The sequence below is a fragment of the Chenopodium quinoa genome, unplaced genomic scaffold, assembly GCF_001683475.1.
Source record: "Chenopodium quinoa cultivar QQ74 unplaced genomic scaffold, ASM168347v1, whole genome shotgun sequence".
NCBI lineage: Eukaryota > Viridiplantae > Streptophyta > Magnoliopsida > Caryophyllales > Amaranthaceae > Chenopodium > Chenopodium quinoa.
This window is the reverse complement of record NW_018743955.1, coordinates 5,812,151-5,828,181: the sequence shown is the minus strand read 5'-3', so window position 1 is coordinate 5,828,181 and position 16,031 is coordinate 5,812,151. Positions and strand designations below refer to the sequence as shown.

At 36.0% G+C, this 16,031-nt stretch overlaps 1 pseudogene; it reads left to right on the top strand.

The window, feature by feature from the left end:
* The first annotated feature begins 10,960 nt into the window (after window positions 1–10,960).
* On the top strand, window positions 10,961–11,972 carry LOC110689483 (annotated as a pseudogene).
* Window positions 11,973–16,031: the final 4,059 nt, after the last annotated feature.

Below are 16,031 nucleotides of genomic sequence, written 5' to 3'. Positions count from 1 at the left end.
CACCAACCATCTTAACCTGTATCACCACCACCACCCTATCCCGATTCACCATATCTGCCAAACAATAAAATGAAAAAAATAAACAACAATAATTAACTTAATTTCAGATCTTTTGTTGTAAAAAAAAAAAAAAATTCAGATCTTAAATTATAAAGAACAAAATTTTAAAGCAAAAAACTCAAAAATTATACACAAACATACTGGGTTCAGAACTTAAATTATACACAAACATAATATATGCAAAACTCGAAAATTAGCTAAAAATTTAATGAAATACCGGAAAATAATCAAGTGAGATATGACTTGAGAAGCCTGAACCTTAACGCCGAGCCGGAAAACTGAACCCAAACATTTTCTTCATTCTCGTTGCTGGGTACTCGGTGTTCATCGCTCGGTGTTCGTCGTCGCTCTTCGTTGTGGTGAGGCGTGAGAAAGGAAAGAAGGGAGGCTGAGAAAGGAGATAAGAGAAGAAAGAGAAGGAGATGGAGGATGGAGGGGAGATAGAGGAGAGAGAACTGAGGCATGATGGAGGGGAGAAAGAGGAAAGAGAGCGTGAAACTGAGAGGAGAGAGAAAAATGAGGGGATAGAGAGGAGAGAGAGCGTGAAAATGAGGGGAAAGGGGACAGAGGAGAGAGAAGATGAGGCCGCGTGAGTGGGTTTTGATTATCTAGGGTTTTTTTGACCAAATGGCAAGCGGTTCAATGCTGAAACCGCTTGCCATTTACATTTTGGTAAGCGGTTCATCCAAAACAGCTTGCCATTTACATTTTGGCAAGCGGAATTCAATAACCGCTTGCCATTTGTGGCTGCCCATTAAGTTTATTCTACTAGTGAAGGAATTGCTAGCTTAGGTATATATAGAAATCTACGGTGTGTTTGGATAAAGAAATGGGAAAGAAAAGAAGGGGAGGGAAGAAAAGAGAAAGATGAGTTTTCCTTTCAAATTTCTCAATTATTCAAGAGATCACTTTATTACAATTTAATCCCTCTATTTCTCTCCTTTACAATTCCCTTTCTTTCTCTTTTACTATACAAATGAATGGGGTGAAAGTGTTTCAGATTTAAACCAAACCAAACCAAACCTAATTAGTAATAATTCGGATTTGAACAGTTTGTAAAAATTAAAATAATATGAATTACGGTTGGGATTTAGTTTTGGGATTTAAAAAAACCGAAAGACAAATTACAAACTAAAATTTTTACTCATTACACTAAACCCATATCATTTCTTTAACAATGTATCCCAACCCACTTTAACCTTTCATATATAAACCAAAATATGAAACCCTAATTCTCAAATTCCTCTTTGTCAGTATTTCACTCTCTTAAAAAAGTCATGGCTCACAACTCACGTCACATTTTCTCACTTTCTCCTTCATTTCACACTTCGATCTACCGACACCCTCATTTTCCACATCTTCTCTAGTTCTCCATCCTTTCTCAATTTCGTTAGTGGATACTAAAAGTGAATGTATTTAACAAGAAAGGTTGAATGATTGCATAGATTTTTTGGGTGAAGTTCGGGTTTCAAGTTTGAATAATGTTGCGAAAAAGGGAACTAATTTTGGTTTGGATTGAATGCTAATTTGAAAATCCAAAATAATTCGGTTTGGTTTGGATTGGATCGAATCGTAATTCGACTTGGATTCGATTTGAGAAATCCAAAACCGAATCAATTCGATTTGAATTCAGTTTTGGCTATAATATAATCCACACTAAACTTTCACCTCTACAAATGGATGATAATCCATCCCTCCCATGCCTTTCCTTCCTTTTTTCCTCCATTTCCTTTAATCTATACAAAGTAAAGTCAAGTGTTTCTATTTACAAATATAGTGCCCAAAAAAAATGGGTAAGATATCCAGAGTTGGAAGTAGTATGTAATTAACTTCAATTTTAATGCTATTGATCATATGTTTTTGTGTGTGTATTTTTTAATTAATAAGTCCCAAAGAACACTAATTATCATTGATTAAAGCCCTACAGGCTACAACATTTACAATTCATGATTAACGACAAAGAAATAGATTTAACAAAATAAAAAAAGAAATAAATGGGGAAGGACTAAGAATCCAAATACATACAATAGGTATTACACAATTTGACACATTCTCGATTCTTTGTCTCATACAACTTTTTAAGTGGATATGTCGTCGCTTCGTAATTTTTGAAGGAAGAAAATTCTTGTGACAAATTTATATCCTGAATAAGAGTAATCAGTATAAATCGTGACTCTATATAACATAATACTATTCCAAGCAAAGAGAACACCTTATTTTTCGAAGGAGATAAAAAAAACCTTGTCTTTTGAAGTATAATTGTGTTCTAATTCAAAGTATATTGTTTTATTTATTTATTATTTAATTCAAGTATACTTAGTGCTTGTTTCGATTGACTAAATTGAGCTGAATTTAACTGAATTGAACTTATTAGAGCTGAACTGAATTGAATATTTTATGAGAGAAGGAAATTAAGAACTGAATTGAACTTATCAAAGTTGAACCGAACTCAACTGAACTCAAAATAATCTGAAGAGAACAGGCCCTTAGCTTGTTATTCCTCCACTCTTTCAAAGTTTATCTTTGTTGCACAAAAATGTCAAAATAAGAACTTTTAATGACAAAGAAAGTACATTTTGACAATGTTAATATTTTTTTTATTTTTTTATTTTTAATGTGAAAGTAGTATTTAAATGTTGCTTATGGAGTTGTGTTTGTAAAAGAGGAAATATGACCGCTCAATAATTGATCCATTTTCTTCCATGTGACTATAATTACATTTAATTTGACCACTTGAGTTAATTATTGAGTGTGGAGAAATTTAAGGACATTGTATTAGTTAATATTTGTGTTTCACAATAACCAATATGTTTAATAATATGAAGTTCAAATTCTTTGTTAAAAGAGAGAAGACACATAACTATATGTTTAATAATATGACAACACATTATCATCTTTAAAAAAAAAAATACTGTAATTAGTATTATTCCAGCTTCACATTAAGTAAATTAAAAGTGATAAAAGAAGACTTTTGACTTCTAACAAATATTTTATACGTGCAATCAATTATGTTTATATTTTTTTCACGTCCTATTAGTTTTAGCTGTTTAGTGCTACCTTATTATATTCCATTAAATTATCCGCTCTATTTTATCTCCTTTTGACTTTGGTATATGATAGAGATATAGAGTATAAAAATCAGTCAAGGACTTAACATCTACTTACACACAATTACAAACTCATAAGCTAAAACCTACTCCCTCCGTCCTTAAATTAAAAGTTTTTTTTTTTTTTTATTATGTGAGCAATAATTGGTAGAAAGAGGCTTTGTATAAAGGAACAGAGGGAGTACTAGATTGAAACAAATCTAAATTTAAGTATGGGATTTTGCATCAATACATCATCAGTTGGAAAAAATCTCTCCCAGTAAGAGTTATTGCAGCATTCTCAAATCTCAAATTTTGCTAGCTCCAAGCAATTGTCAAGAACAATAATAATACCATTTTGAAAACATAATGGAAGACAACATGGCACACAATCAATATTGGGATTTTAAAATTATTTCTATCTTTCTCAATTCTAATTTTATTATTTAATTTTTTATTTATCAAGCATTTGTCAATGCATAAATCTAGAGCGAGCCTCACTTTATCACGTTGTTTATTAAGTGGAAAAATCGTAAATAAATTAACAAAAATGTTAAGTCAACATGACATTTTCATAATTTTATCAACAATTGTGAACCCTTACATAATAAAAAGATTGATATATTTATAGTTTTGCCAAATTTATTTATCAAGGTACGGAGTAATAAATTTGTATTTCCGTACAAATCTAACGATGCATATCTTTAATTTATACTACCTCCGTTAAATATAATGTGCAACTTTTACTATTTTTGTCTGCTAAACATTATGTGCAACTAAGAAATTTCTTTCCTCTTTTAGTAAAAAAAGTCAAATGTCAATTTTACCCTCACTTAAAAAACTAAAACACAAACTAACTATAATAAGATTTAATTAATCACTAATTCTCACCCAATTTTCACCCCAACGAACTAACCCAATCTAATTCATCAACTCTTCATCTTCAATTCAAGAAACTCAAAACCATCTTCATTCATCTACATATTCATCTCCGGCCATCTTCATCTTCCCCCATATTTTCACTCTCCTCTTTCAATCTCATTATCCCTCTTCATCTTTTTTAGATCTCCGTTTTCTTTCGTCAACTTTCAAAAAATTTATAGTGGGTTTCATGGATTTGAGATCTTCTTTCTCTTTCTTCAACTTTCAAGAAATTCATTTGTGATGGGTTTGTCGATTTTGTGGTGATGATTTTGCAGTGGTTTCCGCCGGATCTATGGGGGTTTTTGTGAGAATGGTGGTTTGGCTTTTGTGGGTTTTGTTTTTTTTGGGGGGGGGGGGAGGTATTTTGTTGAAGTGGTGCCTGGGTTTCGTGGGGCTAGTGGGTTTTGTAATGATGGGTTTTGTGTGGTTGGTAGTGGTGGAGGACTGGTGGTTTTGTGGGGGTTGGTAGTGATGGTGGTTTTGTGGGGGTGGTAGTGTTGGTGGTGAAGCTGGCGTTGAAGGTGGCGGTGGTGTTGGCTGCTCTTGGTGGTGGCAGTGGGTGGTTGATTAATTATCTATACAATCTCTCTCCACCTTAATTACATACCCCTAGAATACATTGGATCACGATAAATACTACACATACAATTGTTGCATGTGGTCCATACATATAATTATAATTGATCATGTTTTTATTGGCTAGAATAATGGGCCCAAGTTCCATTAAATTCAATTTATATTCGACTTATAATTTTCTACCTTATTTTGATCATGTGTTAAATTTCTAATGGTGTTGTATGTAGGGACAACATACAATAGTTGTATGTATATCAACTTTTACATTGGTTTTCATGTCAAGCCTCAAAATTGCACATAATTTTTAAAGTAATAATAAATCAAGACTATATTTTTTAAAAAGTGGACATTTGGATAGCATTTTAAGATAGTCGAAAAAAAACTCAATTATTTTATTTTCTTATGTTTAAATCACGAAAGATGGACAAAGATGTGCAAAAAATAATGCAAAAGTCAAACTACTAAAAAAGAACGAAAAATATCAAAGTAGAATAGTTGACTTAGATATGGATTAGGATCCGCACATTTTTTTAACTTAGATACAAAGCTTCGACATGTGAACAAAACTCATTTGCATCTTCCTTTATTTGTAAGATTTAGCCTTAAAGGAATCATGGTTATATAATGGAACGAACTCTTTTGCCATTAATAATGTTGATAAGTATATTAGGTGACTCGTACTTCGTAGCTTTGTCCGCCCGATCGGGCGGACATTGCCCGGTCTGACCGGGCGGAAGAAGAAGAGGTGCCTGGCAAATTCGTTGAAGAAGCTGCTCTCGCGCCCGACCGGGCGAGCCTTCGCCCGACCGGGCGAGCCTTCGCCCGATCGGGCAGACCTTGCCCGGTCTGACCGGGCGGTGGGGGTTGGATACGTTGAAGCATTCGTATGGAGTTTTCTTCTCGCGCCCGATCGGGCAGACCTTGCCCGGTCTGACCGGGCGGAGAAGGAAAAATACGGAACGCGGATTTTGCGGTTTTAGGTTATCTTATTTTATTATCTTTTTGCCCAAGTATCTTTTAATTAGGGATTAATATAAAACCTCCCTAATATCAGTATTAGGGTGAAGAGAGACAGAGTGAAAGCCGTTCTTGAGAAATACAAGAATCATCTTTGTAATCTTTGCAGTTTATAGTGAAATCATTCGATCTCGGTGCCCGTGGACGTAGCTATCACATCGATAGTGAACCACGTAAATTCTTGGTGTTGTTCTTATTGTTTGCATTGAATTTCTTTATTGTTTTCTTGTTTGTTTACGACCTTTGCTTCCGCTGTCGCACAACAATTGGTATCAAGAGCTCAGGTTCAATCCTTGGAGAGTTTCTTGAAAATAACAATGGCAGGAGATTCAACAATAAGAATTGAGAAGTTTACCGGGAAAAATAGTTTCGGGCTATGGCAAATTAAGATGAAGGCTCTGTTAAAACAACAGCAGATATGGCGTCCGTTGGCTCCAAAGAGTACTACTTCGGAGTCAGGAGACGGACCGACTGACTCGCAGTTAGAAGTTATGGAAGAGAAGGCACACTCTACCATATTACTTAGTCTTGATGATCAAATCATCACGGAGGTGGCTGATCAGGAAACGGCGGCTGGATTGTGGCTGAAGCTGGAGTCATTGTATATGACTAAGTCGTTGACCAACAAATTATTACTGAAACAGCGGTTGTTTAGCCTCCGGATGCAGTCAGGTACTTCCTTACGGGAACATCTAGAAAAACTTAACTCTATTTTGCTTGATTTACGTAATTTAGATGTTAAAATTGATGATGAGGATGCTGCGTTGATTTTACTTGTATCTCTACCGTCTAGCTTTGAGAATTTTGTAGAGTCTTTTGTTGTTGGTAAGGATTCTATAACCTTAGAAGAAGTGAAGGCAGCACTTCATACTAGGGAACTCAGAATGAAAGCTACGAGTGATAATGGGGATAATGGTAGTGGGTTGTTTGTTAAGTCCGGAAAGTCTAAAAAGAATAAGGGGTTTAACAAGGGGAACAATGCTGGGTCGGGTGCTGGAAACGGCAAGGATGGATCTAGTAAAACTACTACTAAAACATGTTATTACTGTAAAGAACCGGGTCACTTTAGGAATAATTGTCCGGTGAGGAAAAACAAGTCCCAGGCTGCTGTAGTTGAAGAGAAACCGAATGAGAGCTATAATTCAGAGGAAGATTTAGCATTAGTCAGTTCTGCTAGGTCTGATGATTTATCTGATAACTGGGTTCTAGATTCGGGGTGTTCGTTCCATATGTGTCCACGTCGAGATTGGTTTGATACATATGAACCTCGCAATGGGGGTATGGTTATAGTCGGTAACAATGCTCCATGTAAGGTCACAGGTATTGGTTCCATGAGGTTGAGGACTGTTGATGGGCGGAGGTTAACTTTGACTAATGTACGGCATGTTCCTGCTTTAGGAAAGAATCTGATTTCATTGGGTACCCTGGATGACTTGGGGTACAATGGTGTGTTTTCAGATGGGGAGTTGTGTATTTTCAGAGGTTCTGAGTTGGTACTTAAGGGTATCAAAAGGAACACCCTCTATGTTTTTGAGGGTGTTACACTGCCTAGTTCTGCGGTTTGCGCATCTGTATCTCACCAGGAGATGACTAAGATTTGGCACATGAGGCTTGGTCATATGGGGGAGAAGGGGATGCAGCTATTGTCCAAGAGGGGTCTTCTATCCGGGGTCAAGGTTGCCAACCTTGAATTTTGTGAGCATTGTGTGTTTGGTAAGAAACACAGGTCAAAGTTCAGCAAGGGTGCTCACATTACTGATGCAGTGCTCGATTACATCCATTCAGATTGCTGGGGTCCATCTAGAGTTGAAGGTATGGGAGGTTACCACTATTTTGTGTCATTTGTTGATGACAAGTCCCGATACACATGGCTTAGGTTGCTTAAGTCAAAGGATGAGGCCTTCAAAGTTTTCAAGCAATGGAAAGCTTTGGTGGAAAATCGACAAGGAAGGAAGATCAAGAAGCTACGAACGGACAATGGGCTAGAGTTTTGCAAAGACGAGTTTAATCAGTTCTGTGCAGATGAGGGTATAGGTCGGCATCATACTGTCAGGAAGACACCACAGCAGAACGGTGTAGCAGAACGGGTTAATCAGACACTGCTAGAGAGAGTTCGATGCATGCTCTCTAATGCAGGGCTTGGGAGGAGGTACTGGAGTGAAGCTGTGTTAACAGCTTGTTATGTCATTAATAGGGGTCCTCATTCTGGAATTGATTCCAAAATTCCGTTTGAGATCTGGAGTGGTAAGTTGCCTAATTTTTCGAATTTGAAGATTTTTGGTTGTGTTGCTTATTATCATGTTATTGAGGGTAAGCTGGATCCACGAGCCAAGAAGGGGTGTTTTGTTGGGTACGGGGATGGTGTGAAGGGGTTTAGAATTTTTTCACCTTCGGAGGGTCGGGTCATTCTTAGTAGGGATGTTACTTTCGATGAAAACACCATGTATTCAATTAAAAATGCAGAGATTTCAGATTTGAGAAGGGAAGGAGACAATTTATTACAGACAGATGGGGTACTTGAGGTACATCAGTCTACCATTGCTGATTTACCTCGGGTACAATATATTGATGATGATGCTGATGTTCCAGTGCCGGGTACTCCTGAACCTGAGATTACTCCTACTCATTCTAACTCTGGGGATGAGGTGGAGCAATCTAATCAGGGGTCATCTAGTCAACCTGACACCATTCTTGAGATGCCTAAACGAGTTATCAAGAAGCCTGTTAGATTGATTGAAGAGATGGAGGGAAGAAATTGCTGTGTTGATGCGATGACAGGTTATGCATTGAGTGTAGCTGATGATGTAGAGTCATTTGAACCTGCCACATATAAACAAGCAATTAGTTGTAGTGAGTCTGCGCAATGGCTTGCCGCAATGGGTGAAGAGATGCAGTCCCTTTACAAGAACAGAGTGTGGGAACTGGTAAAGGTACCGGAAGGGAGGAAGCTTGTGGGTTGTAAATGGATTTACAAGAAGAAAGAAGGGTTGTCGGAAACTGAGCAAATACGTTTTAAGGCTAGGCTAGTTGCTAAGGGGTTCAGTCAGGTAGAAGGGATTGACTTTGTTGAGATATTCTCACCTGTGGTTCGACATACTTCTATCCGTGTGTTATTGTCAATTGTAGCACATTTTGATCTTGAGCTGGAGCAGTTGGATGTTAAAACGGCCTTCCTTCATGGCGATTTGGAGGAGGAGATTCTGATGAAGCAGCCCGAAGGATTCGAAGCTCCTGGAAAGGAACACTATGCCTGCAGATTGCTAAAGTCATTGTATGGACTTAAGCAATCCCCCCGACAGTGGTACAAAAGGTTTGATTCTTTTATGGTTTCACAAGGTTTTGACAGGAATTCATATGATTGCTGTGTGTATCATAGTAAGCTGGATAATGGTTCCATGATTTATCTTTTGTTATATGTTGATGACATGTTGGTTGCCACAAAGAATAAATCTGATATTGCTAGATTAAAGGAGATGCTTAACTCGGAGTTTGACATGAAAGACTTGGGTGCAGCTAGGAAGATTTTGGGTATGGAGATCTACAGGGATCGGGCTAGAGGTAAGCTTTTCTTGACTCAGAAAAGCTACATTGAAAAGATTCTGTCTCGTTTTGGGATGGAAAAATCGAAGCCTATAAGTACGCCAACTACTGTTAGTTGTAAGTTGTCTTTGTCTATGTCACCTCAATCAGAGGAGGAGTTGTCTTATATGTCTAGAGTTCCATATGCAAACGCGGTTGGTTGTTTGATGTATGCTATGGTCTGTACTAGGCCGGATATTGCGCATGCTGTTAGTGTTGTAAGCAGGTTTATGGCTCGACCTGGGAGGGAACACTGGCAAGGGGTGAAAAGGATTTTTCGCTACCTGAGAGGGACAGCTGATATTGGTCTTGTGTACGGGAATGGTAAGGAATGCTTGGTCACTGGGTACAGTGATTCTGATTATGCAGCTGATGTGGATACCAGGAGGTCTGTGACTGGTTATGTGTTCACTTTGGGTGGTTCTGTGGTTAGTTGGAAGTCTACATTGCAGTCATCAGTTACGTTGTCAACCACTGAAGCTGAGTATATGGCTTTAACTTCTGCAGCTAAGGAGTCTATTTGGCTCAAAGGCCTAGTAGGTGAACTGGGTATTGCACAGGATTTTGCTACAGTGTATTGTGATAGTCTAAGTGCGATTTGCTTAGCTAAAGATCAAGTACACCATGATCGGACGAAGCACATTGATGTCAGGTATCATTTCTTGCGTACTGACAAGAGGATTAAGGTGAAGAAGATTGGGACTGCTGACAACCCGGCTGATTTCTTCACTAAGCCTGTTCCGTTTAGCAAGTTTAAACATTGCTTAGACTTGCTAAATATTGATTACTACGTGATGTAGTAGGCCCTGAGGGGCGAAGTTGGGGAGCTCCTGGTGTAGGTGTGTTGGCATTAAGGTGGAGCTTGCCCGGGGCTTGTGATGCAGGTGGAGCATTATGAGTTGTTATACTTGGAGACGAGTATGTGATGGGTCTTGGTTGAAGACTTATCGGGATGTATGGCTTATGCATGAGTCCTGCATCGGGTTTGGCTTGAGATGTTTTTTCACTATGTCTTGATGGGGTCGTTTGCTGACTACGAGTTCTCGTCAAGGTGGAGATTGTTGATAAGTATATTAGGTGACTCGTACTTCGTAGCTTTGTCCGCCCGATCGGGCGGACATTGCCCGGTCTGACCGGGCGGAAGAAGAAGAGGTGCCTGGCAAATTCGTTGAAGAAGCTGCTCTCGCGCCCGACCGGGCGAGCCTTCGCCCGACCGGGCGAGCCTTCGCCCGATCGGGCAGACCTTGCCCGGTCTGACCGGGCGGTGGGGGTTGGATACGTTGAAGCATTCGTATGGAGTTTTCTTCTCGCGCCCGATCGGGCAGACCTTGCCCGGTCTGACCGGGCGGAGAAGGAAAAATACGGAACGCGGATTTTGCGGTTTTAGGTTATCTTATTTTATTATCTTTTTGCCCAAGTATCTTTTAATTAGGGATTAATATAAAACCTCCCTAATATCAGTATTAGGGTGAAGAGAGACAGAGTGAAAGCCGTTCTTGAGAAATACAAGAATCATCTTTGTAATCTTTGCAGTTTATAGTGAAATCATTCGATCTCGGTGCCCGTGGACGTAGCTATCACATCGATAGTGAACCACGTAAATTCTTGGTGTTGTTCTTATTGTTTGCATTGAATTTCTTTATTGTTTTCTTGTTTGTTTACGACCTTTGCTTCCGCTGTCGCACAACAAATAACATCTACCCATTTTATTTAATTAGATGGCAGCCTCAGAGACCACAAACACCAAATACCCAAGAAAAATTGGAAGACGAAATCAAAGAGTTACAACTCTCCCTCCCAAAAGAAACTTGGTTTGTATGGCCTATGTACCTCTATCAAGGTCTATGGATCCTAAGTCATATTTTTGAGGGTGTAATCGCATTCAAAACCCACTTTCAAGCTCGTGACACTGATATCGTCTTTGCCAGCCTACCCAAAACTGGTACAACATGGCTAAAATCTCTCCTATTTACCATTGTAAATCGAGAAACATTGTCCAACAATCTTAGCCAGCACCCTTTCAACACAAAAAATCCTCACGACCTAATCATCAACTTAGAGATGGAAATTATTGAGCATCTACCAAACTTAGCTGAAACACCCGCACCTCGAATATTATCTACCCACATGCCATATCTATCACTCCCAGACTCGATCAAGACTTCAAAATGTCGAATTGTTTATATTTGTCGAAATTCTTTTGACACCTTTGTTTCACTCTGGCATTTTTACCTACAATTTGAATCATGCAAGGGCATTACACCCAATATGGAATTGATGGAACAATATGTTCACAAGTTTTGGTCAGGTGTCATCCCTTGGGGACCTTATGAAGATCACATATTGAGTTATTGGAATGAAAGCAAGAAAAACCCACAAAATGTGTTGTTTTTGGAATATGAAGGGTTAAAGAAAGAACCAAAAGAACACTTGAAAAGGTTAGCTGAGTTTGTGGGTTACCCGTTTTCGAAGGAGGAGGAGAAAGAAAATGTTATAGATGAGATAATAGAGCTTTGTAGCCTTAAGAGCTTGAAAGATATGGATGTCAATAAGAGTACAATGTTTTATCCTTGGTTTGAGTACAAGGCTTTCTTTAGGAAAGGGGAGGTTGGAGATTGGACCAATTACTTGACTCCTTCAATGGCTAAGCGTATTGATCAAATTCAAGATAAACTTAAGAAGGCTGGTTTTTCATCTTCATACTATCAAACTAATGTGATTAAGTCTTAATTGTTTTTATATACAATATAGACCTTAATGTTATGTTTATACATCCTATTAATGTTTTCTAATAAAGGTTATACGTGTAACCAAAATGTTTATTTATTTATTTATTTATTATTTTTTTTAAGGAAGCTCTAACCACTTGCTTTATACCCCAATCTGTTATTGATTGTATATATATAAAAAAAAAGGTAATTTTACAACTTAAAAGGGTTAATTTAAAGATAGTAAAATTTATCAGCTAAAAGGCATTTTCAATTTAACCCCTATTCTATTCACCTTATTCCATTTAATTTATAGCTAAAATAAGTTCTAATAAGGGCTATAATAAGTTCATATAAGATCTGATAAGTAAAAATCAGGTGAATAGAACACAACTAGTATTCGATCTAAAGTAGTCAATATATTGTTGCTGAAGTTTATGAACTTGTTAATTATATTCATTAAATGGTTATAAACTGAAGTTTACTTTGAAAGGTTATAAACTGATGAATAAAATAAATAAATAAATAAAAAATGGCATAAATTAACAAAATGAGTTTGATCTGTTCTTAGAAATACATAATGAGTAGTAAAATAAATTAATGTAATAAAAAAAATTCTTCATAAACTTGTACCACAAAGATTGGACCTACACATTTGATTGTCCTCGAGATACAAAAGTTATTCAATCTCTCTCTTTTAATATTGAATGAATAAACAAATTAAACTTCAACACAATCAAACTCTTTTTACTTTGAATTGAATAACAAAAAAACAAGTAAAAGTGTTCAACATGAGATCGAAAATATAAAAGAACATTTTATTTAAGCTTTAAAGAGTTTGAACTATGCATTACACATCTACATGTATGTGGTCATGCGCCTGCTACAACAACTATTACAACTTTTTCTCTCACAGGTTAACCCGACCCAAGTTAACGAACAAAACTCCTTAGAAGTATAGAAAGGGTAAGGATTAGATCCCTACCCTAAACACCCCTTTGTAAGAATCAATTCTTAATTTCACATTTTTTTCACTAGGCCGAACCTTGCTTGATACTTATATTACTACACCGAATTAAAAATTAAACAAAAAAACTATTGTAACTAATAGGGAGCAGATTTAAAAGAGGCAGCTAAGTGTTAGTCTGCCTCTCGACCGCATTCTTAGCGTGTTCCCCCTGCTTACGAACCTCGGCTCCGCCCTTAGTAGCCTCCTTCTTCGCAGTAGCCGCATTCTTATCGATTGTGTTATCACCCTTCATCTGATCCACCTTCTCCGTCACCGTCGCCTTCGCCTTCTCGGCCCCTGCCTTTGTTGACGCAACTGCGTCAGAAGCCTTCTCCTTCATTGCGTCCATTTTCACTAGCAAATAAGCTTGCTTAGTCTCTCTTTTGTCTTTCTATTTTTGGATAAATGCAAGAATATTTTCTTTTTCTATCTTTGTTTTGTTGGTTGATTTTGAAGTACGGTGGATAGGAGCATTTAAGGAAGTCATGAGAATTGTGGGATAGTGACACGTGGGTTGAATTTGTGACGTGTTGCTTTAGAAGATAACACGTTTTAGGATTGTTGAGTTGCTGTCTTATGTTAAGTTGTTGTGTTTGACACTTATTATTTTGGTTTGATGTAGAGATAAGGTTAGGGAACATGCGACGGCCCAATAATATAATATGCACAAAGTTGTGAATGGGCTTTATAACTTGGAATTGAGAGACTGTCCTACTTTTTGTAGATTCCAAATAGTGCTCGAGTTTGATAAATAGACAATGCTTTGATATTGATATATTCGGTAGTGTATAAACCGGTCCGAGGCTTTAACAATCAGTTTATGGTTTTGGTTGAGTTAATCATTTAAAATTGAATAGCGACAGTGTGACATAAAAGTTATGGGTTGAAATTTCATTCACCTTCACTTTTAAATAGAATATTTCTCCTCAAATTATAAGGTGTACCACGTTTATATTTTTTAATATTTTGTAAAAAAATATATGAAAAATCGCAAATTTAAATATGTATACATTAAATATGAAGATTTTGTACAAAGGAACATTTATTTACTACAGTAAAAATCAACATACATTTATTTATAATGTACATATTTTAAACAATTTATTGTATCTTTATTCGTATATAAATTGTATTTGAACCTATTTGTTTATAAAATGGACATTATAATTTAAAATATGAACATGACACTATTAGAATTGAACATATAATTTTTGAAAATAAACATTGAAGTTTTTAAATAGAGTCATTACATTATTTTACATTAAAAGCATTAATAAATATGAACATCACACTACTCGAATTTGAACAATTATTATTTGAAAATGAATATTGAAATTTTAAATATGAACACAACACTATATAAAGAATATCAATTTTTTGAAAGAAGTTTGGTTGACTCGTAATATGAACATTTCTATATAAAATAGGAACATATAAAATTGAATGTTTATGCTCATTTGTGACGTGTTCATATTTTTTTTACTAAGTGTTCAATATATTTTTTTTACTAAGTGTTCAATATTTTTTAAATATTTCATTATTAAGTGTTCAAAAGTATACACGAGGTGCACATAATAACTATTGAATATTTCTCGCCTATGCTGCATATACTGATATACATTTCAAGCCTAAAAGACTTTTATATTTTCAGATAAAAGTGTTAATTCGAGACATTTGAGTTATTGTTCAAGGTAATTAAGTTCTCAATTATCCCATGTGATCATTGATAAATAATAAGTAATTGCAAAATACAACTAACAACAATTGAATTATTTAAGCATTGAATTACATTTAATCAAGTAAATTATCAAGCACGGTGTTGACACCGAAATTTTGTTAATTATTAGATGTCAGATATATGTAAATAAGGAGATAATATCAAAAAATATAAGATATTATCTTCACGATCTCGTAGAATATTTGATAGATATCTTGTTTACTACTCTATGACACTCTATATAAAGAGGTAATACACTCTATATTGCATCAAATTATATACAAGATTACTCAACAATTGTATCCAAGCTTTGCATCACATTTAATCAACTAAATGTATATGACACTAAAGTTTATAGTCATGAAGTAAATCCAATACGGGCAATACAATATGAGAAATCGTATGGCAATTTAGACTGAGAAACCATGGTCAAGTTGACACATTTCTTTAGTCACGTTTGCCGATGCATAGATTCAACCATTAATATATTTAATTACTGATAAGCTCAAATTATAAAATGTTGGTATTTTGAAAAAATATATTGTGATAAATCTAACAAGATTCCACATGACTATATTTTTCATTACGTATAAAGCAAAAAACACGAAAAGGGGAAGTGTGTGAATGGTGCTAAAGTCAAGCGTGTCAATTAATAAAAAAAACGGAAGTAGTATCCAATAATATAAGACGTAGCTATGCAAATAATAGCAATCATAAGCCGAGTAAAGCATAAATACGGTCCCTGAACTATTGTATAAGGGTAAGTTTTAGCCCCTCTCAACTTTTTTGGAGAGTTTTAGTCCTTCCCCCAACTTGAAAGGTGTTTTCCAGCCAAAAGTTTAGGGACTTAGCTGAATAAGCATTAGTTTAGGGACTATGACTCAACAAATTAATTTAGGGATGGTGAGTCATCAATAATTTAGGGATGTTTAGTCAGATTTCTATTTTAAAATAATTTTTCAACCAAACTTCTTCTGCAAGCTTCATTATTTAACTGAGCTTGATTAAGAACTGATGATTTTTATTTTTAAATAATTTTTCAACCAACCTTCTGATTTCTGGGCTTTCTACATCGACTCCTCATTCTCTCACTACAAATTCCTTGTTTATTTTATTTGTTTGATTTCATGTTTAAAAAAAACTAAAACTACTTATTTTAAAGTCTGGATTTTAGCCAAGTAATTAATTTTCTAGGTATTTTCAGTATTTCAATTGTCTGCTAAATGCTAATGTTTCTTTTGAGTGATTTTTTTTTATTCTTCATTTTTTTTCAATTGATTGTAAACTACTTCAAACTTTGGATTTTTGCCAACTAATTAGATTTACTTGGGTCTGACATTGGCCTTTGAAGGGGA